The 26091-nt window shown below is 41.8% G+C and overlaps 1 protein-coding gene across 1 annotated transcript in view; it reads left to right on the top strand.

Annotated features, from left to right (window-relative positions):
- LOC126106457 (zinc finger FYVE domain-containing protein 1-like) overlaps positions 1-19598 on the top strand; it is a 113793-nt gene extending 94195 nt beyond the window's left edge. Inside the window, exon 12 of the mRNA XM_049912744.1 lies at positions 15899-19598. The gene's annotated coding sequence lies outside the window, so the exon portion shown is untranslated. The remainder of the gene's footprint in view (positions 1-15898) is intronic.
- The last annotated feature ends 6493 nt before the right edge of the window (positions 19599-26091 follow it).

Raw genomic sequence — 26091 nt, 5'->3', positions numbered from 1 at the left:
ACATGATTTGCATTGACAACTAGCTGACAAACTCAGTATTGCGTGCATATTCATTTTACAAATTTTCTATTAGAAATGAAATCTTACATGTACTCCTGCAGTAAACTGGGTGTGAGCTGATCCCAGACAGTTTCTGTATGCTGGGCGCTGTTTCTTTGTTTGTCTACAGTGCCACTTTGTAAATATCACCCTGGCAACGTAACTTCACAGCTCTATTGATGGCTGTTGTTTTCACCTGCAGCAGTTTGCGCTTGGCAGTTGGGAGCTATCGAAAGAGCTGCAACGTGTTGGGGATTTCCTTCAGTTGACTTGACTGTTGTAGTAGTAAAGAATAAATGTATTAAAACTTCATGCTTGATGCAAGATGTTTTTCACACATTTCGATGTTTATGACATCATATCTCGTGAACTGTGATAGATAGGTGGTTCTTAGTAATGCAGTGGTCGTCGTCCGCCAGTGATTGATACAAATACAAAGTTTGGTTGATATCGGTTCAGTGGTTTAGGAGGGAATCTCTCTCTCCTCTCTCTCTCTCTCACTCACTCACTCACTCACTCACTCACACACACACACACACACACACACACACACACTCAGTCTCTTTTATATTATGTATGGATTACAGCATACGAGCAGTCTTCGAATAACAGCAACACTAGTTTAACACCGACGTGCCCCATATTTGTCTCATCACATCACTTGTACTTTGTGCTTGTTAACATTTTCAATATTTCTTTCAGGTTATGAGTTTTCTGGATCAACCATGTCCTTTTTTGTGACAGAGCACACTGCTAATATGTTTTCACTGGAATGTGATAGAGCATTGTATCTGAAGTATATTTTATGCTGTTTGGTTATTTTTAATTGTATCGGCTAATACCAGCAAGATTGTAAGTAAATATTGAAATCATGAAACTTGAGTCAATAATATTGTATCAAAATGACCTTCACTTAAGGTAATGATCAGTACATAGCTTAACACTTTCACTGCGGCATCGGTGTAGGCGCGCACCTCTCCAGTGCGGGCCGGTAACGCTCCGAAACGGCAGGTACCGCTCGTAACCGACGCTCCTAAGCACACCTGAGCTACAGGATGACGTCAAGACCTTGTAAGATCTGTAGGATCATGTTCTATACCGACTTAATGATGACACCTTAGATGCATTACTTCAAATAAGCTTCGACTGTATTGTGGTCATGTTTTGAAATCTGTTTGCTGTCTGACACCTATAGGGGTCACACAGGCGTCATTCAGATGTTCATTAGCCGCCATTACGAACAATATACATTCGATAACTGACCACACAAAACCAAAGTTTACATGCTATGATGCTAGCTTAGACACTGCAACTAGACTGAGTAATCCGATAGTGAGCGCGGACGCTTATAAGCGTCAGCTGCAGCGAAAGTGTTAACAAAGAATTTTTAAGAGGGGCAAGGGAGGGGGATGGGACCATAGGTGGATATCGATGTGGAAAAGATGCTTAAGGAACGATAAAACACTAGCAAAGGAAGAAGGGATGTAGTAGATGATAGAAGTAATCTCATGATTAAACACACACTTAGACTCCTAGGTTTGCATTCTGAAGTAGTTCCAAAGCAGACTTAAAAGTGGTAAATATCTTGTTTATATCCCTACTAATCACTCAACAGCCCCTTGCGAGGGGGATTGCTTAGAAACAAAAAGCAGCGCAGCAGTGTGATCATAACATTACCAAGAAAGTTTGGCACAACAACTTCATATGGGGAACAATGTAAAACATTCCCAGAGATAATCTTTCACTCTGCAGTGAAATACATACTGTTTCAAAACTTCATGACTGATTAAAACTTTGTGCCAGACTGGGACACTTGTCCTTCATGAGGAATGCTCTGGGTGATTGAGCTACCTGAGCATGATCTCTGGTCCTCACAGCCTGTATTCTGTCAGCACTTCCCTCCTACTTTCCAAACTACATGGAAGTTTGCCCCACTCAGGTGGTGTTTTAGGAAGAAAGGATGTTGTTGTTGTTATGTTCTTCCATGTGAGATGTGGTTTGATGCAGCTCACCATGCTGCTGTATCCGGCGCAACCCTCGCCATCTGAATAACTTCTGCAACCTACTACACTCATTTGAACTTACTGTATTCGGGTCTCGGTCTCCCTCTTCAGTTTTTCCGCCCTCCCCCCACACACCAAATTGATAATCCCTTGATACATCTGGATGTGTCCTATCAACCGCCTTTTAGTCAAGATGTGCTATAAATGTAATTTTTTTTTTTTACAGTTTCATTCAGCACCACCTCACTGTTTATTTGATCTACAAATCCAGCCTTAAGCATTTTGATGTAGCTTCTTATTTCAAAATCTTCCATTCTCTTGCTGTCTGGGCTACAAATCATCCACATTTCACTTCCACACGATGCCTCCAGGAAAGACTTCCTAACACTTAAACCTATGTTTGATGTCTCTTCTTAAGAAACACTTTTCTTGCCATTGCCAGTCTATATTTTTTGTCGTCTCTGCCTTGGCCGTCATCAGTTATTTTACTGTCAAAACAGCAAAACTTGTCTACTACTTTGTGTCTCGTATTTTTTAATCTAATTCCCTCAGCATTGCATGATTTCGTTTGACTGGCTACATTTCATTACCTTCATTTTGCTGTTTTAATGTTTATCTCATATCCTCCTTTCAATATTCTGCCCACTCCATTCATCTGCTCTTTCAAGAACTTTGCTGTCTCTGTCAGAGTTACCAGGTCATCAGCAGACCTCAAAGTTTGTTATTTCTCCTCCCTGAATTTCAGTTCCTTCTCCAAATGTTTCTTTGGTTTTCTTTACTGCTGGCTCAAAATGTACAAATTGAATAACAACTCTCACTCCCTTCTCAACTTTCCATGCCCCCAACTGCACTGTGATTTCTGTTAAAGTTGTAAATAATCTTTCAGCCCCTATATTTTATCCCTGATACGTCAGAGCTTGAAAAGTATATTCCAGTCAAGAAAGGATATTGTGGGGAAATGGCATAGCTACACCCTACTGTAGATTTTTTTTCTGGAACTAATCCCTTGGCTGTGGCTAAGCCATTTCCCTGCAATATCCTTCAGTCCAGCATAGTCTGCAAGAGAGCTTCCATGATGTTTGGAAAGAAAGAATGAGGTACTAGGCAGATTTTTTCTGTGAGGGTAGCTCATGTGTTGTTCCTGTGTAGCTCAGCTGGTAACAGCATTCTGCAATTGTAATGACACCACAGCAGCATTCAGGCTTAGAGCCCCAGTCCAACATCAACTTTTAATCTGTTGAGGAAGCTTCAGTGTAGACTGTATGTGAACACACAAAACAGGAAAATCATTTGGTGTAGATGAGATGAAGGGAGCAGAACTGGGAAGCCTTGAGCACAACTTACAGCAATTAACATTTTAAAAATGATATTCTCTCATTTCAGGGTACATTGGGAGGTAGTGGAACTCTCAGTGAAGAAAATCTCTCACTTTAGTGTGGTAATGGATCATGAAGTGGGTTGAAAGATTTGTTTGTGGACTAGGTTGAGGGGTCAACCATTTTTTGACCCTATCATAACAGCGACTTGTTTTTAAAAAATTTATTAGCTTCTTTGATCTGAGGTGTAAAATTAAGTGATGTCAATTTTTTTCCCTTTGCCAGGCTCCAATTGTTAAATAAAAAGTCATGTCTAACACATTTAGCCCCTGTGCGATTTTCAAGTAATCATTGTGTACAGATAACTTGCAAAATGCATGTAAAGCTCATTTACATCTGCATATGTATACAAATGTATCAGCTGCTCAAGAATATTCTAAAAATCTCTCTCTCTCTCTCTCTCTCTCTCTCTCTCTCTCTCTCTCTCTGTGTGTGTGTGTGTGTGTGTGTGTGTGTGTGTGTGTTTTACAGACCTGCATTGCTTACTGTTAAGTAAATTTCACAGAATGTGCAGACAATTAACACATTTGTATACAGTGCCTTATTAATTTGGACTGGATTTTTGTTTTTCTGAGTTGTTGTGCATATTGATCATTTTTAAATGGTTGACTGTATGATTTTCGTGACTTGTCAAGTAATGACAGCCAACTAAAAGAAAGATAATGCCCTCCATGATATGAAAATGACTGGCAACTGGTTCATCATGAAATTAGATATACCGTGTCAGTGATTACAGGGTCTCAAAATAACTAGATAATAATATAATAGAGGGAAACATTCCACGTGGGAAAAATACATCTAAAAAGAAAGATGAAGAGACTTACCAAACAAAAGCGCTGGCAGGTCGATAGACACACAAACAAACACAAACATACACACAAAATTCTAGCTTTCGCAACCAACGGTTGCCTCATCAGGAAAGAGGGAAGGAGAGGAAAAGACAAAAGGATTTGGGTTTTAAGGGAGAGGGTAAGGAGTCGTTCCAATCCCGGGAGTGGAAAGACTTACCTTATGGGGAAAAAAGGACAGGTATACACACACACACACACACACACACACACACACACACACACACACACACACACACACACATATCCATCCGCATATACACAGACACAAGCAGATATTTGTAAAGGCAAAGAGTTTGGGCAGATGTCAGTCGGGGCGGAAGTACAGAGGCAAAGATGATGTTGAAAGACAGGTGAGGTATGAGCGGTGGCAAATTGAAATTAGAAATTAGCGGAGATTGAGGCCTGGCGGATAGCGAGAAGAGAGGATATGCTGAAGGGCAAGTTCCCATCTCCGGAGTTCTGACAGGTTGGTGTTAGTGGGAAGTATCCAGATAACCCGGACGGTGTAACACTGTGTCAAGATGTGCTGGCCATGCACCAAGGCATGTTTAGCCACAGGGTGATCCTCATTACCAACAAACACTGTCTGCCTGTGTCCATTCATGCGAATGGACAGTTTGTTGCTGGTCATTCCCACATAGAACGCTTCACAGTGTAGGCAGGTCAGTTGGTAAATCACGTGGGTGCTTTCACACGTGGCTCTGCCTTTGATCGTGTACACCTTCCGGGTTACAGGACTGGAATAGGTGGTGGTGGTGGTGGTGGTGGTGGTGGTGGGAGGGTGCATGGGACAGGTTTTACACCGGGGGCGGTTACAGGGGTAGGAGCCAGAGGTTAGGGAAGGTGGTTTGGGGATTTCATAGGGATGAGCTAAGAGGTTACGAAGGTTAGGTGGACGGCGGAAAGACACTCTTAGTGGAGTGGGGAGGATTTAATGAAGGATGGATCTCATTTCAGGGCAGGATTTGAGGAAGTCGTATCCCTGCTGGAGAGCCACATTCAGAATCTGATCCAGTCCCGGAAAGTATCCTGTCACAAGTGGAGCACTTTTGGGGTTCTTCTGTGGAAGGTTCCGGGTTTGAGGAGATGAAGAAGTGGCTCTGGTTATTTGCTTCTGTACCAGGTCGGGAGGGTAGTTACGGGATGCAAAAGCTGTTTTCAGGTTGTTGGTGTAATGGTTCAAGGATTCCGGACTGGAGCAGATTCGTTTGCCACGAAGACCTAGGCTGTAGGGAAGGGACCGTTTGATGTGGAATGGGTGGCAGCTGTCATAATGGAGGTACTGTTGCTTGTTGGTGGGTTTGATGTGGACGGACGTGTGAAGCTGGCCATTGGACAGGTGGAGGTCAACGTCAAGGAAAGTGGCATAGGATTTAGAGTAGGACCAGGTGAATCTGATGGAACCAAAGGAATTGAGGTTGGAGAGGAAATTCTGGAGTTCTTCTTCACTGTGAGTCCAGATCATGAAAATGTCATCAATGTCCAGGGCCTCGCTGCGATGGAGCACTTCCTTTCACGTCGATCACCTGCCGCCCTACCTAAAACCTCTTTCCTCATTACCTTAGCCAGCTTCATCCTGACCCACAACTTCTTCACTTTTGAAGGCCAGACATACCAACAATTAAAGGGAACAGCAATGGGTACCAGGATGGCCCCCTCGTACTCCAACCTATTCATGGGTCGCTTAGAGGAAGTCTTCTTGGTTACCCAGGCCTGCCAACCCAAAGCTTGGTGCAGATTTATTGAAGACTCACAGTGAAGAAGAACTCCAGAATTTCCTCTCCAACCTCAATTCCTTTGGTTCCATCAGATTCACCTGGTCCTACTCTAAATCCCATGCCACTTTCCTTGACGTTGACCTCCACCTGTCCAATGGCCAGCTTCACACGTCCGTCCACATCAAACCCACCAACAAGCAACAGTACCTCCATTATGACAACTGCCACCCATTCCACATCAAACGGTCCCTTCCCTACAGCCTAGGTCTTCGTGGCAAACGAATCTGCTCCAGTCCGGAATCCTTGAACCATTACACCAACAACCTGAAAACAGCTTTTGCATCCCGTAACTACCCTCCCGACCTGGTACAGAAGCAAATAACCAGAGCCACTTCCTCATCTCCTCAAACCCGGAACCTTCCACAGAAGAACCCCAAAAGTGCCCCACTTGTGACAGGATACTTTCCGGGACTGGATCAGATTCTGAATGTGGCTCTCCAGCAGGGATACGACTTCCTCAAATCCTGCCCTGAAATGAGATCCATCCTTCATTAAATCCTCCCCACTCCACTAAGAGTGTCTTTCCGCCGTCCACCTAACCTTCGTAACCTCTTAGCTCATCCCTATGAAATCCCCAAACCACCTTCCCTACCCTCTGGCTCCTACCCCTGTAACCGCCCCCGGTGTAAAACCTGTCCCATGCACCCTCCCACCACCACCTATTCCAGTCCTGTAACCCGGAAGGTGTACACAATCAAAGGCAGAGCCACTTGTGAAAGCACCCACGTGATTTACCAACCGACCTGCCTACACTGTGAAGCGTTCTATGTGGGAATGACCAGCAACAAACTGTCCATTCGCATGAATGGACACAGGCAGACAGTGTTTGTTGGTAATGAGGATCACCCTGTGGCTAAACATGCCTTGGTGCATGGCCAGCACATCTTGACACAGTGTTACACCGTCCGGGTTATCTGGATACTTCCCACTAACACCAACCTGTCAGAACTCCGGAGATGGGAACTTGCCCTTCAGCATATCCTCTCTTCTCGCTATCCGCCAGGCCTCAATCTCCGCTAATTTCTAATTTCAATTTGCCATCGCTCATACCTCACCTGTCTTTCAACATCATCTTTGCCTCTGTACTTCCGCCTCGACTGACATCTCTGCCCAACCTCTTTGCCTTTACAAATGTCTGCTTGTGTCTGTGTATATGCGGATGGATATGTGTGTGTGTGTGTGTGTGTGAGAGAGAGAGAGTGTGTGTGTGTGTGTGTGAGTGTATACCTGTCCTTTTTTCCCCTAAGGTAAGTCTTTCCGCTCCCGGGATTGGAATGACTCCTTACCCTCTCCCTTAAAACCCAAATCCTTTTGTCTTTCCCTCTCCTTCCCTCCTTCCCTCTTTCCTGACGAGGCAACCGTTGGTTGCGAAAGCTAGAATTTTGTGTGTATGTTTGTGTTTGTTTGTGTGTCTATCGACCTGCCAGCGCTTTTGTTTGGTAAGTCTCTTCATCTTTCTTTTTAGATATAACTATATAATAAAGTGAATATAGTAGAGGGAAACTTTCCACGTGGGAAAAATATATCTAAAAACAAAGATGATGAGACTTACCAAACAAAAGCGCTGGCAGGTCGATAGAAACACACACACAAAATTCAAGCTTTCGCAACAAACAGTTGCTTCATCAGGAAAGAGGGAAGGAGAGGGAAAGGATGTGGGTTTTAAGGGAGAGGGTAAGGAGTCATTTCAATCCCGGGAGCGGAAAGACTTACCTTAGGGGGAAAAAAGAACAGGTATACACTCGCGCGCACACACACACACACACACACACACACACACACACACACATACACATACACATATCCATCCGCACATACACAGACACAAGCAGACATTTCAAAGTGAAATTGTGTGCGTATGGAATAATGGCCCAATAAAACTACCAGCTCTTTCTGTTTAGTAGTTTAGAATTTTCCCATTTCATCACTTTTTTATGATATTTAAACCTATAAATCCAGTTAACCAATCAAGTAAGAATGATTTATTTTTTAATAAAACTGCACATGTGCCTGGAAAATAGTTCCCACTGTGGAGTGAGTCACTGATTGTTTCTTCTAGTTTGTGAATGGAACCAACAAAAGTTTTCTACACCTTAATGAGATATCATTGACATGTTGCTGCCAAAAAACTAACCAGTTTACTATCTTTATTTCTTGTTCATTTGTTAATATCAGCTGGCCAGTGTGGCCGTGTGGTTCTAGGCACTTCAGTCTGGAACCACGTGACCGCTACGGTCGCAGGTTCGAATCCTGCCTTGGGCATGGATGTGTGTGATGTCCTTAGGTTAGTTAGGTTTAAGTAGTTCTAAGTTCCAGGGGACTGATGACCACAGATGTTAAGTCCCATAGTGCTCAGAGCCATTTGAAGCCATTTGTTAATATCACTGCTTGACAATTGCTACAGGACAATGAAATTTTCATATGCATCATTATGTTACAGCCACATATTTCCTTGAAGTTATTAGTACTGTGAAGCAATCTATCTCAGTTATACACATAATAGCAGTACGAAGTCCAACTGAAAAGACAAACTTGATGTGTTGAATTTTTAACCCCAAGACACTGTCAGGGGTGAAGGAAGTCGTTCGTAGTGTTGTATTTAAGAGTATGGTGAGTACTGCTGTTGGATATCACTACATGGTGTCACTTGGGTGACAGTTGGTCAGCTTGAGATGAATTGGTGTCACCACATTTCACAATATACTCTGTTGAAATCCATAGTCGGAGACCCGTATGGTGCATTCCACCAATTGCAACACACTGTCATTTTTTAAAGTGTGACATAATTATCAAAAATTGGTGATACAGGATTGCAAAGGTATTTTTTCATTGTTTGTTAAATGACCAAGTTAGTTACACGCTGTGGCTGATTTCAGCTTTCTGTTGCAGCTGTCTTCTCATGTAAAAATAAAAGAAAAATATCTTCTGAGCATAAAAAGAATGGAAAATCCAGGATGGAATAACAATAATATAAAATGTTACGTTGCAGACAGGTACAATTAAAAAAAACACTTACACAAAGCTTTCAGCCACAGCTTTCATCAGCAAAAGAGGAACACACACCATTCATACACACAGGCAGCATTCAGAAGATTTTTTTTCGCTTAGATTTAATGATGAAGATGACTGCAGTGGACAGCTGAAATCGTAGTATGTAACTACCTTGTGATTTTTGATGTTCATTGAAGAATTTAAAAAAGCTCACTGTCATTTCCTAGTCGAGAAGGCTCACAGTTGTGGGCAACTGCAACATTCCCAGAAGAATTCTGGTTCAGTATAACATGCAATTGTTGTCACTGCTGGGTGTGGAGAAAATGGGGAATGTGTTCCCAATCCCCCGCCCCCCGGGGCTCGCCACTCTTTGGCAGGTTCATGCTTGGCTACCACACGGCCCCAGCGTTTGCAGCATTTTTTCCCTTCCGTGTTGCATGTCTATCCTCTTGCTATTTTTTTCCACTCCCTTGGGGAATATGTCTGGGATATTCTTGAGAATGTTCTGTATTCTGTCACTGATGTACAAATGGTCTCACATTTCTTTTTCGCTCCCTTTTCCTTTCTTTGTTTCCCTCCTTCTCTCATTCCTCCACTTCAGCATCTTCTTCCCCCCTGCACGCTCCTGAAGGCCGACACACGCGCCTGATGCGTAACAGGTGACTGGGTAACGTGTAATTCCCAGCCACGGGTCGACAGGTAGGGTTCGCACGTACCCTCTGGTGCAGGCCAGGACCAGGAAGAGATGATTGCCAAGTTGTAACCTTCCCAAATTGCCAATTGGTCCCTCCGTCAGGTGCTCGGGAGGTATGACCTGAGGTGTGAACAATCACCTAAGGCGGCTGCGTCCCCTGGTGAAGGGGGCCCCCTGTTGGAAGGAGCAGCCACCAGAGGTACTGGCAATTGTGGTGGGATTTCCTCACAATGAGTCAATCATCTTCCCACTCAACTTCAACAAAACGTAAACAAGGCTAATGATTCGAAGTCCCTTCCTGCTGCACCAAGGTTCCTCATGGTCTCACGTACTCAAGACGGTCAGTCCTTCACCACGGTAAATCCGTTTATTATTCAGAATTATGTAGATGCAATTTCTGGCCCCGTGATATCCTGCTGTCATTTACGAAATGGCCACTTCTGATTCTCAAGCACAACAACTGCTTCATGCCTTGCTTCTCCACAGTTACCCTGTTCGTGTCGAGGCCCAAAGAACTTTGATTTCTTCCCATGGTGTAATGTACACCAGGCTGCTCGACGGCCTAACCGAGACCGAAATACAATCTTACCTCTGATTGTCATTGCCGTTCATCGTGTAATGAAAAAAGGTAGATTCCTCCTTAGTGCCCAACCGAGCTGTGTTTCTCACCTTCAATAGAGTGGTGCTTCCGTCCACGCTCAAAGCAGACAATGACATTATCAAGGTCCAGCCATACATTCCGAACCCGATGCGCTGCTACCAGTGTCATTGTTCTAACCACACTACAACGTGTCACCTGTGGTAGGGACGCGCACAAGGGCGATTGTCCACCTCCTCCTTCCCGCTGTATCAACTGCAATGGTGGCCATGCCGCCTCCTCTCAGTAGTGTCCAGTGTATCTTGAGCAGGCTGTTCAAGATATCCGGGTAAAGGAAAATGTGCCTTATCCAGTTGCTCGTAAGTTAATGGCTAGTCGCAAACCCTGTGTTCTCCTGTCTGGTACCTATAGTTCTCAGAATGAGAGTTTCACACTGCAGCGGAGTGTGCGCTGATTTGAAACTTCATGGCAGATTAAAACTGTGTGCCAGACCGAGACTCGAACTCGGGACCTTTGCCTTTCGCGGGCAAGTGCTCTACCATTTGAGCTACCCAAGCATGACTCACGCCCCGTCCTCACAGCTTTACTTCTGCCAGTACCTCGCCTCCTACCTTCCAGTTCCCAAGTTCGAGTCTGAGTCTGGCATACAGTTGTAACCTGCCAGGAAGTTTCATATCAGCGCACACTCCGCTGCAGAGTGAAAATATCATTCTGGAAACACCCCCAGGCTGTGGCTAAGCCATGTCTTCGCAATACCCTTTTTTTCAGGAGTGCTAGTTCTGCAAGGTTTGCAGGAGAGCTTCTGTAAAGTTTGGAAGGTAGGAGACGAGGCACTGGCAGAAGTAAAGCTGTGAGGATGGGGCATGAGTCGTGCTTGGGTAGCTCAGGTGGTAGAGCACTTGCTCGCGAAAGGCAAAAGTCCCAAGTTTGAGTCTCGGTCCGGCACGCATTTTTAACCTATAGTTTTGTTCTTGTTACCCCTCGCCCCATGACGGACGTGGCTACGCAGATATGTAACCTCCAATTCAGCTCTGAGGTCGTGAAATCGCCCAGTGTCAATGTAGCATCACCATCCCCCCCCCCCTCCCCCATCAAGCTGTGCAACAAGCCATCAAACTCTTGCCTCAAGGGTCGAAACCACCTTCATCTACCCAGAAAGGCTCGAAGAAGTCCTCCAAAGGCAAACGGTCTTCTCCTTCGCCACCTCGAAGATCCTCTTCGATGGTGTCGGCACGTGATACCTTAGCCCGGCCATCCTTGGTGTCACTGGTGTGCACCAACAACTGTTTTTTTAGCATTGGACTCCCCAGACCAACCGAACAAACAAGCTGATGCTTATATGGACCCATGGAGCACGATCCTCCTGTAGCAGCTCCTCTTCCCCAGCTGTCACCCAGCAGCCGCCGAGGTGGCACCCTGTCTCATCATTATGACTCTCTTCCAATGGAACGTTTGCGGCCTTCGGTCCCACAAAGAGGATTTATGGCTGCTTTTAGTGTAGCAGCATCCCCTTGTACTCTGCCTTCAGGAAACGAAAGTGCGCCCTCACGACCGCTTCGAGCTTTCACATTTCTTACCAATTCGTTTTGGCCTTCCCCCCCTGAGGTGGGCAGTCCTTCTCATGGGGGTGTCGTGCTGCTCATATGGGATGACATTCATAGTCAGCCCATTTCACCGACTACCAGTCTTTAAGCCGTGACACTTCGCCTTCTCCTTTCCCACTGGATTTTTTCTCTCTGTACTATCAGGCAGCTACCTCCCATGTTTTTGCTACTCAGTGACTAATGCACATCATTCCATTTGGGATTCTCTCAGGACCTGTCAGAGAGGTGCCCTCTTGGCTGACCTCCTTAACCAACTTAACCTCTTCTGACTTAACACTGGAGCACCCAATTTCCTTTCTGACTCCTTGCACACCTATTCCCATTTGGCCCTATCCTTTTGCACTGCCCAGCTTGCCCTTCGTCTAGAGTGGTCCATTCTTTCTGAGTCCTACTCAAGCGACCATTTCCCATGTGCTCTCTGCATGCGTGCCCAAATGGTAGCTCACTAAGGCTCACTGGCAGCTTTATCCCTCCCTGGTGACCTTCGAAGAACAAGATTTCCCCAGTTGTGATGACCAGGTGGACTATCTCATGTCGTGTCCCAGTCCCTTGGCGGACGCAGGCATGCCACGACGCAATTCGTGCATGGAGACGTACTCTCCGCGTTCTTAACCGCCACCCTACGCCGGAAAACTGCATTCATTATAAACAGATGCAAGCAAAATGTCGTAGAGTTCTCTGGGATAGCAAAAGGACTAGCGGGATTTCATTCACTAGTTCTTTAACAGTTCCACACCTTCCTCTGTCGTTTGGGCCAACCTCAGATGGCTCTCTCGAACCAAGATCCATTCCCCAATTTCCGGCCTGACAGTAGCTAACAATGTCGTTGTGGACCCTATTGCCATCTCCAACACCTTGGGCTGCCATTTTGCAGGAGTTTTGAGCTCTTCCCACTATCACCCTGCTTTCATCCATCGGAAGTTGGTGGAGGAGGCTCGGGCGATACCCTTCTCTTCTCAGAATCATGAGTGCTGCCTTCACTATGCTGGAGTTCAGACACGCTCTCAGTTCATCCTGATCCTTCACCCCAGGGGCCAAACGCCATCCACAGTCAAATGGTGCAGCACCTTTCTGCTTAACACGTACAACCACACCTGGCTGAGGGCACATGTCCTGGACGCTGGCCTGAAGCCACCATCATACCCACACCTAGGCCCGGTAAGGACAAAAACCTTCCTTCTACCTACCGCCCCATCTCTCTTACCAGCTATGTCTGCAAGGTGATGGAACATATGATTCATGCCTGGCTGGTGTGGTGGCTCGAGTCTCGCCATTTACTAACGAATGCACAGTGTGGATTTCGAGCATGTCGTTCTGCAGTTGACCATCTCGTTACTTTGTCCACCCATGTCATGAATGGTTTTCTGCGGAAATCCCAGACTGTGGCCATGTTACTCGATTTGGAGAAGGCCTACGCCACCTGCTGGAGAACTGGTATCCTCCATACTCTTTACACGTAGGGCTTCCATGGGTGCCTGCCGTTTTCTTTAGGCATTTTTACAAGACCGAGTTTTCAAGGTGCTTGTGGGTTCTGCCTTGTTGGACACCTTTATCCAGGAAAATGGTGTGCCTCAGTGTTCCATCCTGAGTGTCGTCCTCTTTGCTATCGCCGTTAACCCTATAATGGCCTGTCTCCTGCTGGGCATCTCCAGTTCTGTTTTTGTAGACGATTGTGCCATCTATTGCAGTTCTTCATGGACCTGTCTCACTGAGCAGCATCTTCAGCGCTGTCTTTGATCGTCTTCACTCCTGGAGCATCGACAATGGCTTCTGCTTTACCCTGACAAAACCATCTGTAAGAATTTCTGGCGGTGCACTTGGTTTCTCCCACCATCTCTACATCTTGAGCCTGTTGCCCTTCCATTAGTTGAAACTACAAAATTTCTGGGGCTCATGCTCGATAGGAAACTCTTGGACTTCCCCTGTGTCTTACCTGACAGCCCGCTGTAGGAGATCGCTCAATCTCCTATGTGTCCTCAATGGTACTTCCTGGAGTACTGATCGAACCACCCTCCTCCATTTGTACTGGTCCCTTGTCCATTTGAAACTAGACTATGGGTGCTTTGTTTATGCATCTGCAAGCCCACCCCTCTTCCCGCCGTCTCAACACTATCCACCATCATGGCATCCATTTGGCCACGGGCGCCTTTTACACCAGCCCAGTTGAGTGTCTGTATGCTGAAACTGCTGAACTACCACTGTCCTACTGCAGTGACTTTCTCCACAGCAGATATGCATGCCATTTGTCTGCCATGCATGGCCACCCCCTATGCTTCCTCCTGTGATGATTCCTTTGATCATCAGTATGGGGCTCGTCTGTTACCTCCTGGAGTCCGCTTTTGCCACTTGCTACAGTGGCCTAACTTCACACTACCTTGAACTTTCCCAGTGGGTGTGAACCCTTCACCACCTTGGCTTTGTGAAGTGGCCTATGTTAACCTTGGCCTTCATTCGCTTCCCAAGGACACTACTCCAGCCAAGGTATATCACCTCCAGTTTAATGACCTTCGCGATAGTACCTTTGTCTACACTAATGGCTCTCAGACTGGTCATGGGGTGGGGGTGCCTTCAACAGCCGAGCTCTTCGCCTTGTATCAGGCTACGGAGTACATCTGGCATCACAGCCTCTCCAGTTGTGTCCTCTGCTCAGACTCACTCAGTGCAAAGTCTATGTTTGCTTTACACTCCTCATCCCTTAGTGCAGCGGGTCCAGGAAAACTGTCACTTGCTCACTCTTCATGGAGCCAGTGTCATATTTCTGTGGGTCCGTGGTCATGTCAGTCTGCCAGGAAAAGAGGCTTGCTGATGCTGCTGCCAAGGCTGCAGTCTTCATTCCTCAGGCCGTGAGTACCTATATTCCCTCCAATGATCTCTTCATTGCCATCTGTCAGGAGGTGGTGTCCATTTGGCATTGCCAGTGGTCCTCCCTTCACAGGAATGAGCTTTGGCTTTTTAAGTTGGTCCCAGCACCTTGGGCGACCTACTGTTGGCCTCCCGCCAGGAGAAGATTATTTTAACTCGGCTCTGGGAGAAGATTATTTTAACTCGGCTGCGTATTGGGCACTGCCTTTTTAGCCATCGTCATTTGCTGAGTGATGCTCCCCTACCACTTTGTACACATTGTGTCCAAATTTTAACACTCTGCCACTTCCTGCTGGAATGCTCTTTTTTTTACGTTCCAGCTTGGGTTTGCCATCTGCTTTATCAGTCGGTTTAGCAAATGAGGGGTGGGCTGTCAACCGCATTTTACTTTTTATCTGCTGTAGCGATATGGCGAAGGCCATGTAATTTTTAGTTTTGGACCTCCGTTTCTGTATGGTGTTTTTTAGCCCTTTTTGCATGTGCCTGTTTTTAGCTGTCTCCTATTCTGTCCACTGGGACTGACTCCTCTGTGTGTTCGTGTTCTACAGTTTTGACTTGGGCGCGTATGACCCCAGTTGTTTTTTGAGCCGCAAAGCAAAGCAAAGCAAAACAAAACAAATAGTACCAATTTAAGAGACACTGAAGCACAACAGTTAGGGTAGATGTGGAGTCACCACAGTCTGGTTGGATGTTTTGACTAATTAAAAAAACATAACTACACATCTCCACAGAAGAGCTGGGAAAGGTGAACTGTTGTACAGGGAATGTTTTATATTTTTCTGGTAGAGTGTACCATTAATTTTTATGAATGACAACAATCATCTCAACAGAACTGGCCATATAGCCTGAACAATAAAACATGATAACATGGAGTGAACATATAGCCAGTCCCAAACCCTCTAGAGCATCTGTGGGATGTTCTCAGAAGACATTCTGTGCAGAAAATTTTAACCTTGCACGTCGTGAGGGAGGAACACAAATGTACTGCCTGGTACTACCTATGTTAACAAAGGCTATAACACAATATGGAGTGGTTCCTTAGCAATTATCAAGCAGAGTATTTGTATGGAACATTATTAAATGCTGTTCTTTATCTTTTCAGCACTTTGCCATTTACGTCAACAATGCTGCTACACTATACGTGGGACCGACGGTTGCATGCTTTCTCCACAATTATCTGTTATAACCTGAGGTTGTGTACTCCATCAGAATTGTTTCCAATGCAGCTTTCTTTGTGAAAGCTAGAGTAAAGCTACAGTATATTATAAAAGTACAAAAAAAAAATCAACTACATGATGTTCACAAATAATCAAGGGCGTACTATGTAGTAGCTAGTTTATATTGTCCCGTAAAAGTAGTACTCCTCCTAAAGAAGAGATGTATAACCAGAGTTTACTTCTGTTTGTGCTGTTAAAAGAGAAAGAAGTGTTAGACTCTAAACCTATAGCAGACTATACTAAGAAGTTAACATTGTTGAACTGTTACTTATATAACATCACAAGATTTTAGCCTCATGGAAATAGAAATTTATCTCTATTTTTATATATTGAAGGATAAAACATGAAGATATGAAAGTAAATTGATATAGTTAAAGGAACAAGAGTATATCAGTGGCATATTTACAAAAATATCTTATGCAAATGTATTTCGTATTCATTTGTCTTCCATTTATTGCACAAGTTCAGTTTCCATCTTTTTGTGCTGTTTTAGTAAGCACCCTAAACTAGGCCAGCTCGTGTTTCTTAGAATTCAGTGCCAAATAGTCTCAGGCATGTCTGAAAAATTCCCACGTACTTCTTCCTTGCTTGTAATTTTGTGTGGGTTGCACCGTCTGGTGGACACTGGCATATATTTTTGCTCACTTTGTAAGAATTAGGTGCCATCCATGACACTGACTGTTGTACTGTCAGTGTGTTGGGCAGGGCAAAAAGAAAGAAACAAGTTCACATAATTCAAGGAAGGTATGGCAGAAGACCAAACACAGAAATTCACACAAGATCTCTGGAATCTTAACTGATGTTACAGTCATTCAATACGAGAAATGCATATCACTAAATGTTATCAAAATTCTTGCCAAGCACAACACTTTACTGTATGTAGATTCAAAACCAGTAAGCATGAGATTTTTAATTTCAGAAATCATACAAGGGGGATCACCTATGGTGCACCTGTGAAATGGAAGAACATCCATCTTCTTATCAATGCAATGATGAAGTAGGTGTTTTAATATCACAATTTGTGGTGACGTTGATGAGGTGAAGAATGTACTGTCTCCAGTCCTCATCAAACTGTAGGATTAGCCAGTGTTGTAACATTTTAAGATGTTCCAGCAGTTCTGTTACATTCCATAAAAATAAATGGGCCATATACCATTCTTTATGACATTGCACAGCATACTGAATTTTGGCAGATCTCTAGGTTCCCCATATCTCATATCATGGTGATTTACTTTCCCTTTCATCTGAATTGTATCTTCACCAAAGAAACAAAATTATCTGGAAAACTCTCATCCTCCTTGTCACTGTGTTATTTTGTGTAAGGCTATGTAATAACTTTGACTGACACAGCCTAAAATTAATTTGCTTATCAAAAAGGATACCACGCAAGTTTCCAGAGGAGCTGCATTATGCATCAATTCTGCAGATTTTTTTGTGTAGACTTCCCTGATTTATTGCTTACATAAAGCAGTACATTACACTTTTGTTTATGCATAGGTCATGTCTCTTCACAATGTTAAAGAACCATCATTAACGTCATGGCATAGAGCTGTAATTATAAAACATGCAGTTGGGGTTGTACAAATGCAACCAAATCCATTTTTGCCGGTTCCAGTACACATTATGCTTGCTACAGATAATGTGTTAATTTCTCTCTCACATGATCATAGTGTTAATGTCAGAAGCACTCCTGTCATGTCAGTAGCATGCAAATTACATATAAAGCTTCCAGAGGTTTTGTTTAGAGTGGTACTCTGTGCAATCTTCTGTTGTACTTACTCAGTTGTGATAATTGTTTCATTCTTCTTAACTGATCCTATATAAAGACATCATTGTGGAACAGAGGGGTCCAATTAGATTCTATGCCCTGATACAAAACAACAAATTATCTGCCATTTTATAAATAAAACGAGATTGTTAGAACAGTGGTAATACTGAGTGCATTTGTGTGTATCGTGTGGTGCAGTCTTTTGCGTCTGGAGATGAAATTAAATGATGAGTACCTCTTTTTGCTGGTTTCTCTTCTGAAGAATTTATCAACATATTTTTATAAGTAGCATTAACAAATGATGAAGAATATACAATCTTCGTAATTTCTCTTGAAGGGAAGCCTTGTGAACCCTGTGTGTGGTCATGAAGGCTGTAGGTATAGATACATTATTTGCAACAACTGCTAGGTTAGTAGTGTCTACATAGTAAATGGACCTATTGTTTTTTAATACAATGAGGAGTTCTATATATGACTACTTCATTGTTGGAATCATTATTTGATATGAACAGACATTTCTGCATGTTTCAAAGAAAATTGTTTAAGAGATGCATAAGATTTTAAAAGGTAAAGGAACCTTCACTTGTCTTTAAATTTTTCTGTGTGTGATTCTTGAAGTGTGATTACTTTCTCAAAGTAAGGATTTGAAAGTTGATTGCTGATAGCTCTGGATTGTTGTTTGTATTGTGGAGGTGATCAGAATTGTAAGCTCTTGCCGAGTAGGGTGTGGCAATTTTACTTTGTCCAGTATATGTCTTTCATTTGTAATACAGAAAAATTTTCAGTTACTTGAAAATTCTGTCAGATGAGTGAAAGGTGTAATCTATGTACTAATGAGATGTACTCACAAACCAAAGTAATTGTGAAGAGAAGAAAGAGCTAGCTTGCTTGCTATGTAGTTGTTTGTGTAAAGACACTGTGTTGAAGATACGTGGAACCATTCCATAATGCCTAGTCCTTCATAGTGTGTGAATTGCCATTTTAATAAATTACTTTAAGCATTTTCTTAAGTTCCTTAAAAATGTGATGATACTTTTGTTCTGCGCATTCATTCAGCTCGCTTAATATTTTCTTGGTTTTGTATCAGGCATTCTCTTATTGAAACATATATAATTTAGTGTTTTCCACTGTTGAAAAGTCAAATGTTTGTTGCAATCGGTTTTCCCAAGGGCCACATATTTATCACAATGGAGCATACAATTTTGTATCAATACATTCCTTTCTCTTAGTGGAGAAACAGTAGAAGTGTTGCATATCATCAGAAATTGCTTCAGGATATTAATTATTGTGGTGATTAACATTTCACCACCATAATGGAATAATTTTGTAGTGACATCAGTTGTTCTCAAATCCTCAAGAGCTGTGCACTGTGCACAGGATGTCCCACATATTGTGGGCCATCATAATATTTATCCTGCATTTCCTGTTGCTACCTGTAACACTTTGTCTACCATGGTATTGAAGCTACTATAATATTTAAAACACCTTATACTGCTCTTTTACATGTAATGGCATCTGAGAGCTTCTACAGGGAAGTGCACAGTCAGTGTTTAAAGTAACAACTCATCAAAAATAATCAGAAACGTGCAATAAATTAACTCCCAGACTGTCAGGAACTCTCATCATCAGAAAATGTAGAGGTGGGAAACATGTTTAGCAGGTTGTATGATAGAGCAGTCATTAACATCTGAACATGGATAAATTTAAATTTAACAAATTAATCCAAAAGAAGAATTATTATCAGCGTACAAGCAAGTGAGCAACACGGTGTAAAGAGCTCTTATGGAAGCTATTGGCAGCCTGAGAAACAAGCAAAGTGTTCCACTTGGTGGGTGCAGGGACGCCAACAAGCATTTAACAGGTACTTAACATTTAAAGTGTAGCATGTTTCTGCATCTCTTGAACAAAAAATAACATTGCAAATATTAATAAATGCCATATCACCGCACACTTCTTTTCCTGAGCTTTCAAATGCCATTACCTCAGTAGATAATGTAATAAATAACTGTTCCATTACAGTTAGGTTTTGGGAATTAAGTCCTTGAACAACATTTTAAAATTTTCCATTTTACTGAATAATGGCCTTGAGGAACATCAATTGAAAGTCAACTTTTTCTTGTATCATGAACTGTGCCATTACTTTGTTAAAACTGAAAGCCTTCATGTTTTCTTCCCATCTCCCCCCCCCCCCCCCCCCCAAATGCAAACAAACACACAAGTTAAATGAAGCCTGCCGCTACAGTGCTAACAGCATTTCTGTGTGCTACCATCATCAGCACATACTACTTACACCAACTCTGCTACATACTTCATACTGATTTGTGGAAAGGAAATATTAAGTTAGCATAGGTTTGCAAGAGCTTCAGGTGAGCATATTAGTTACTCTAATTTAGCACAAGGTCTACATATTTTAATTTTTTTGTGGTATCATGTTCCCCTTTTTATCTTGCATTATCGTATGTATAATTTTTAAGGCTTTGTGTAGTTACGTTACATGGCTACTGATAATTATTTCTATGTGGATATATTGCTCAACCTATAGGTTCATTTTGTGAAGTTCATACCATGTCCACCTGTTTGGTCATAATAGTAATAAATTGATTTTCTCAACAAGGACTTACCTATTTCTCCATTAGCTACTTTGCTCTTTATTCTTTATGCATTGTTTTGTTACTATTTCTCTGTTGGAGAACCTGGTGGGTTCTAGTATCTAATTTTCATTTTCATTTTTAGAAGTCTGAATCACATCCTTGTTGCCAAATCATCTCTGGCTTGATGTTAGTTATTCACATATTCACTGTTGTCTAAAATGTAAGTATGAATCTTTGTCAGCTTTTGTTATATTCATCATCTTCCTTGTCTTCTGCCTGTACCCAGAAAACAAAACTAATGCAACTTGAGGACTTGTACATGATGAACAACTTCTGGTCCAACACAGACTATCCCCAGCAACCTCATATAGCTCAAATACAGAAAACAAGTAGAACACATCATCTTTTCAAAAGGCAAATGCTGTCTATGGCTTGTTTCTTGAATTCCAAACTGAGACTGCATTGTGCCAATGGGTACATCTTGTGGCCACAAAAAGAAGTGGTCCACAAATACATGCAGTAACAGGCAGACAAGTAGTTTTTTTTAATTATATATTTCAGCCTAAGATCACACAAAGGGAATCATCAACAGTTTCAACTTACCAAGTTTTCCTCGGATGATCTATTTAAAAAGAAAAGGAAGATAGCAATATATACACACAAAATTCAAGCTTTCGCAATAAACAGTTGCTTCATCAGGAAAGAGGGAAGGAGAGGGAAAGACGAAAGGATGTGGGTTTTAAGGGAGAGGGTAAGGAGTCATTCCAATCCCGGGAGCGGAAAGACTTACCTTAGAGGGAAAAAGGGGACAGGTATACACTCACACATACACACATATCCATCCGCACATACACAGACACAAGCAGACATTTGTAAAGGCAAAATGGCTGCTTGTGTCAGTGTATGTGCGGATGGATATGTGTGTATGTGCAAGTGTATACCTGTCCTTTTTTCCCCCTAAGGTAAGTCTTTCCGCTCCCGGGATTGGAATGACTCCTTACCCTGTCCCTTAAAACCTACATCCTTTCGTCTTTCCCTCTCCTTCCCTCTTTCCTGATGAAGCAACTGTTTGTTGTGAAAGCTTGAATTTTGTGTGTATGTTTGTGTGTCTATCGACCTGCCAGGGCTTTTGTTGGTAAGTCTCATCATCTTTGTTTTTAGATATATTTTTTCCCACGTGGAATGTTTCCCCTCTATTATATTCATATAATATATATGAACAGCCAGTTCAACTGATGAGTCACTATTTGACATTCATGTTTGTGTAGTTGTATATAGAAATTTTCCAGTATTTTACTCTCCCCTTTTTTTTCTATATTTTTAAAGAAATCATCTGATAATGACATTATAACAAGAGAAACTGCTAATGATACCCTTTAATTGGACAGATAAAAAAATCTACTCACCAAGTGGCAGCAGAACACACACACATAAGACTGTTGTGATTGGCAAGCTTTCGGAGTCAGTGGCTCCTTCCTCAGGCAGAAGGGTTAGGACTGGAGAAGTCTAGGAAAAGGGGTACATTTTGGGAAATGTCACCCCAGAACTGCGAGTCAGGGGAGACTACCACACAGGAAGAGAAGGAAACAGTCTTTCCTTTTTATCCCGTATGGTAAGTCTCCCTTGACCCGCAGTTCAGGGTGACTTTCCCAAAATTCTATCCCTTTGCTTAGACCTCTCCAGTTCTTTTCCTTCGCCCTTCTCTCTCTCTCTCTCTCTCTCTCTCTCTCTCTCTCTCTCTCTCTCTCTGTCTGTGTGTGTGTGTGTGTGTGTGTGTGTGTGTGTGTGTGTGTGTGTGTGTGTGTGTTCCCCCCCTCGCCACTTGGTGAGTAGATTTATCTATCCAATTAAATAATTTTATCAATAATTGTTTTTGTTATAATGATACTCCTTGTGTGATGTGAGGATACAACATATAATTAACATTTTTTAAAGCCAGTTAGTGTTTTACTAAGACTCCACCTTGTCTTTGTGTGTAGGATTTCAATTTTTTTCTGGCAAGCAAGGTACATTTTATAGTACGTTCCTTAAATTTTAATAATTTCAATTTATTTACAAATGACTTATCTCGTTTTCATCAGTAGAAGTATTTATCCTTAAAGTGGTTATTCATTGATATGATGTTCTGAGTGTAATTGAAGCTTGTAATGCTGATTTTTCTGTCATTGGACATTTGCACTCTGTTTGTCGTGTTGACTGCTACATTACCTTTACCATTAGTATTTCTACCTTTGCATCTGCAGCAAAGTGGTATTCAGCTCAACATCAGTATCTAAATTTTTATTAGGTGGGCCATCACAGTGCCACAGCAGAGATGAGGAAATGCTCGTTTTATCACCTTTATTTGATTCAAGAAATGTCACTCTGAGCAAAATACCTTCTGAATTACAATACCAACATTTCTTTCTCCAATTTACCTTCATTGAAATCTAAAGAGAATAGTGCGATGAACTTCTTTGCTTTCTGGTCCCTGGTAAGATCATAAATATTGCACTTTTCCTGAAATTTGGTTCTACTACCATATTCTTCCTGCATATTTCCTGGGACAATGGTTCTTTGTATCAGCTACCCTTTTTAACTGAGGTTGGCAACTGCAGTCATTTGGATTGTAGAAATCATATATTGATTAGTCAAGATTCCGTAACACTATGCTGATTATATTTATTTTAGTGAGAGGTTGTGATCTTACCCAAATAAAAAGTTTAGGAATAGTCTCGCCTGAATTTTTGTTCTCGTCAGTGTTTTAAACACACACCCTCTAAGCAGATTCCCATTGGTATCAAAAATAGGGGGAAAAGGAGCTTTTGAGGAACATGCATGCATTCTCCTCTCGTATTCTTTTCACAGTAATTTCTCTCATCATGTTGGGGTCATAAAAAAGACCTGCTGTGGAGCCTATTTATGCGGTGGCAAGTTTATTTCTAGTATTTTCCACTTTGCATTTGCTGCTTTTACTGGTAAAATTTAAATATGAGTTTTCCTCCCTTTACCAAAACGGTTATGGTTCCTACACAGCTTCTATTTATTACATGAACTGCTACAATGTGAAAGCACCACAGCCCTTGTTTGACCCAGGTTTCATCATTTCCCTTAAAATTTCAAAGTCAAAAAGCAGTTTGCAGCTGCTAAAGAATATTCATCATCATGTTGGCTTTCAGTTTAGCATCTTAATGGTCAATACAAACTTCAATAAAATTCATGTTTGAATGTCGTAAATTAAGTTACAAACAGTAATTTAAGAGATAAAAGGGCTGTGCTTACAAGCAGAAATCAACAACAAATTGAAATAATGATATGAACAGTGAAATCAAAGTCTTGAGCCATTACAACTGTAGCCCCCTCTCATTAATATTATAAGAAAGGCAGGAGTCAGACAAAATAATTTTTTTCTTCTGTTTCTACAAAGGAAACGATTACATGAGGGAGGAGGGGGAGGGGGGGGGGGGGTACTGTTTCTTGTTTGATTCTAGTAAGCCTGGCCCTTTGACATATTTGATAAGGTTTTTAATGATAAATCTAACTCTTTCTATGCAGTGGAATGTGACTGACTAATAAGAAGACTGATTTTGTAGTAAGTTGTTTCCCTTGGTTTTTGGAGGAGAGAATTAGGAAGAGAAGATAATCTTTTCTCTGACTGGATGTAGCAGGGTCTGCACAGGTATACTATAAGAAATGCCACAAATTTTATGTGATGATAAGAGTGAGGCAGCTCCTCATTTGTCACTTGTGGTGCTGTTTGTTATGTAGATGTAGGCCATAAGTAACAGCTGGTACATGTATGTTAAAAAGAAGAAGAAATAAATGGAAACATTATTTTAATTTTCATTCTGTGTTTTTCTTTCTATTTTTGCTACATGTTTAGTTCAAGATTGTTTTCACATTTGTTCATATGTAACTGATTTGTAGTGAAAATAACTGCCTAATTACAAAAGAACACCACATACAATCACACTAGTTCTGCTTATGTTAGAAATGTGTTTTGCTAGTTACCTTATATCCACATGCACTCACAGTGGACAATGTGCAACATTGATTAAATTATACATACTATGAGGGGCCAACACTTACATATGCCAACCTGACAAGAAGTTGGTACATTGTTTCAGTTAAATTACATAAGCTACAAGTTATATTCAGAGCAAATGGCTTTTTCCCCTAACTGACAGCTGGGATGTTTTTTTTAATATTGTGTGTACCAGTAGTAAGGGCCACACACATTTAAGTGTAGTTATCTAATGGTGTTTAACTTAGTATGAAAAAATTGACAAAACAATAGATAATTGTACAAAAATAAAATTTCTATTCAGAAATTTCTTTAATTTTGAATGAGACTGCTGGATGTACATGAGTTGCAATTCCCATTACAGCAAATAGTAAGAAAATAAATAACAGCAAATGTAAATTCTGACTCACAGGTTCCATCTTCAAGGGAGAAAAGAGGAAATGGTTAGGAGAAACTGGATGGGGAAAACTGAGGACAAGGAGGAGGGGGGCAGGGGGTAGAGAGAGCAATCAAAACCTATGCTAAGGAGGAGGGAAGAACCTGTGGTAATATTTATTTTGTTGTTTCTATGTACTGTACTCAGTGTTGCCTTTCATGAAAGCTAGTACAGGTCAGTCAACCCCATCTCTTCGTGGATAAAAAAATAAACCAGATAAATACTGGCACCTATTTAAAGGCTGAGGAAAGAAAAATAGTGTGAACCAATCACTCTGATGAGAAAAGTAGTTTCATAATTGTAATTATTTTTGGAATAGGAGTAGCCCAGAATACTCATTATCACCTTACATTCAAATTTAGGTTGAATATCTGTCTACATTTTACATCATTAGATAAGTGATCCAAGATTTTGATGCCAGAATAAATGTTACTCACAAGCAATCATTAGATTAGAAAATCTGGGATTTATTACTCACATTTTCCACGTCTGTTGAAAGCCTGTTGAAAATGTAATAAACAGGAAAACCCAAAACCTTTCTGTAAAATTTTAACTAAAGGGCTGCCCAAAGGCAATTTTTTTCTGTGTAGTGTTCACTGAATGATTGTTTCAATCCCTTAATCACAATTAGTGTCGTGTGTGCAGACTTAAAATCCTTAAATGAATCAAAAACAGTCTAGATAATGTCAACAATTTGCACAGTCAATTTGAAGATATATTTTTTAAGAATCTGCATAATGTATCAAGAGAGCTACTCCAAAAAATTATTACACTTCAAAACACAGTGAAAATAAATAAGTTTTCAAATGTCAGTGAACATTATTCTTATGGTTGAAGAAACACAACTCAAGTTTCTGCAAAAGATCTTGAATGACGTATTTCCAAGAGTTTAAAATTTTCAGTTCCACTGTTTATTTGATCATATTTTGACTATAAAATATGGGATGGCATACGGCAAGTTACATTAATAAAAGTGATGTCAAACTATAGCCTCGCCTCTGTAATTTGTCACCACCTGCTGATGTTACATGCTATCATTAACATGTTTTCCACATCTTTGACAATGACACTCGAGTCAGATAAAATTAAAAATTGTGTGTCATGTTTAGTGGTAGGTCATCAGTATACGTATAGAAAAGCACATCACCCTGACTTTTTCCCATTTGTCAATCCTGGAAGACCCACTTCCCATTTTCTTGACATTTAAGCAACTGTTGAGCTTTTCTCCTCGTTTCATGATGCTACAGTAATATAATCCACTATCTGCACAAACCGCCAAA

This window comes from Schistocerca cancellata, chromosome 10, assembly GCF_023864275.1.
Source record: "Schistocerca cancellata isolate TAMUIC-IGC-003103 chromosome 10, iqSchCanc2.1, whole genome shotgun sequence".
NCBI lineage: Eukaryota > Metazoa > Arthropoda > Insecta > Orthoptera > Acrididae > Schistocerca > Schistocerca cancellata.
The sequence above is the reverse complement of the archived record's forward strand: the minus strand, read 5'-3'. Positions and strand labels throughout refer to the sequence as shown.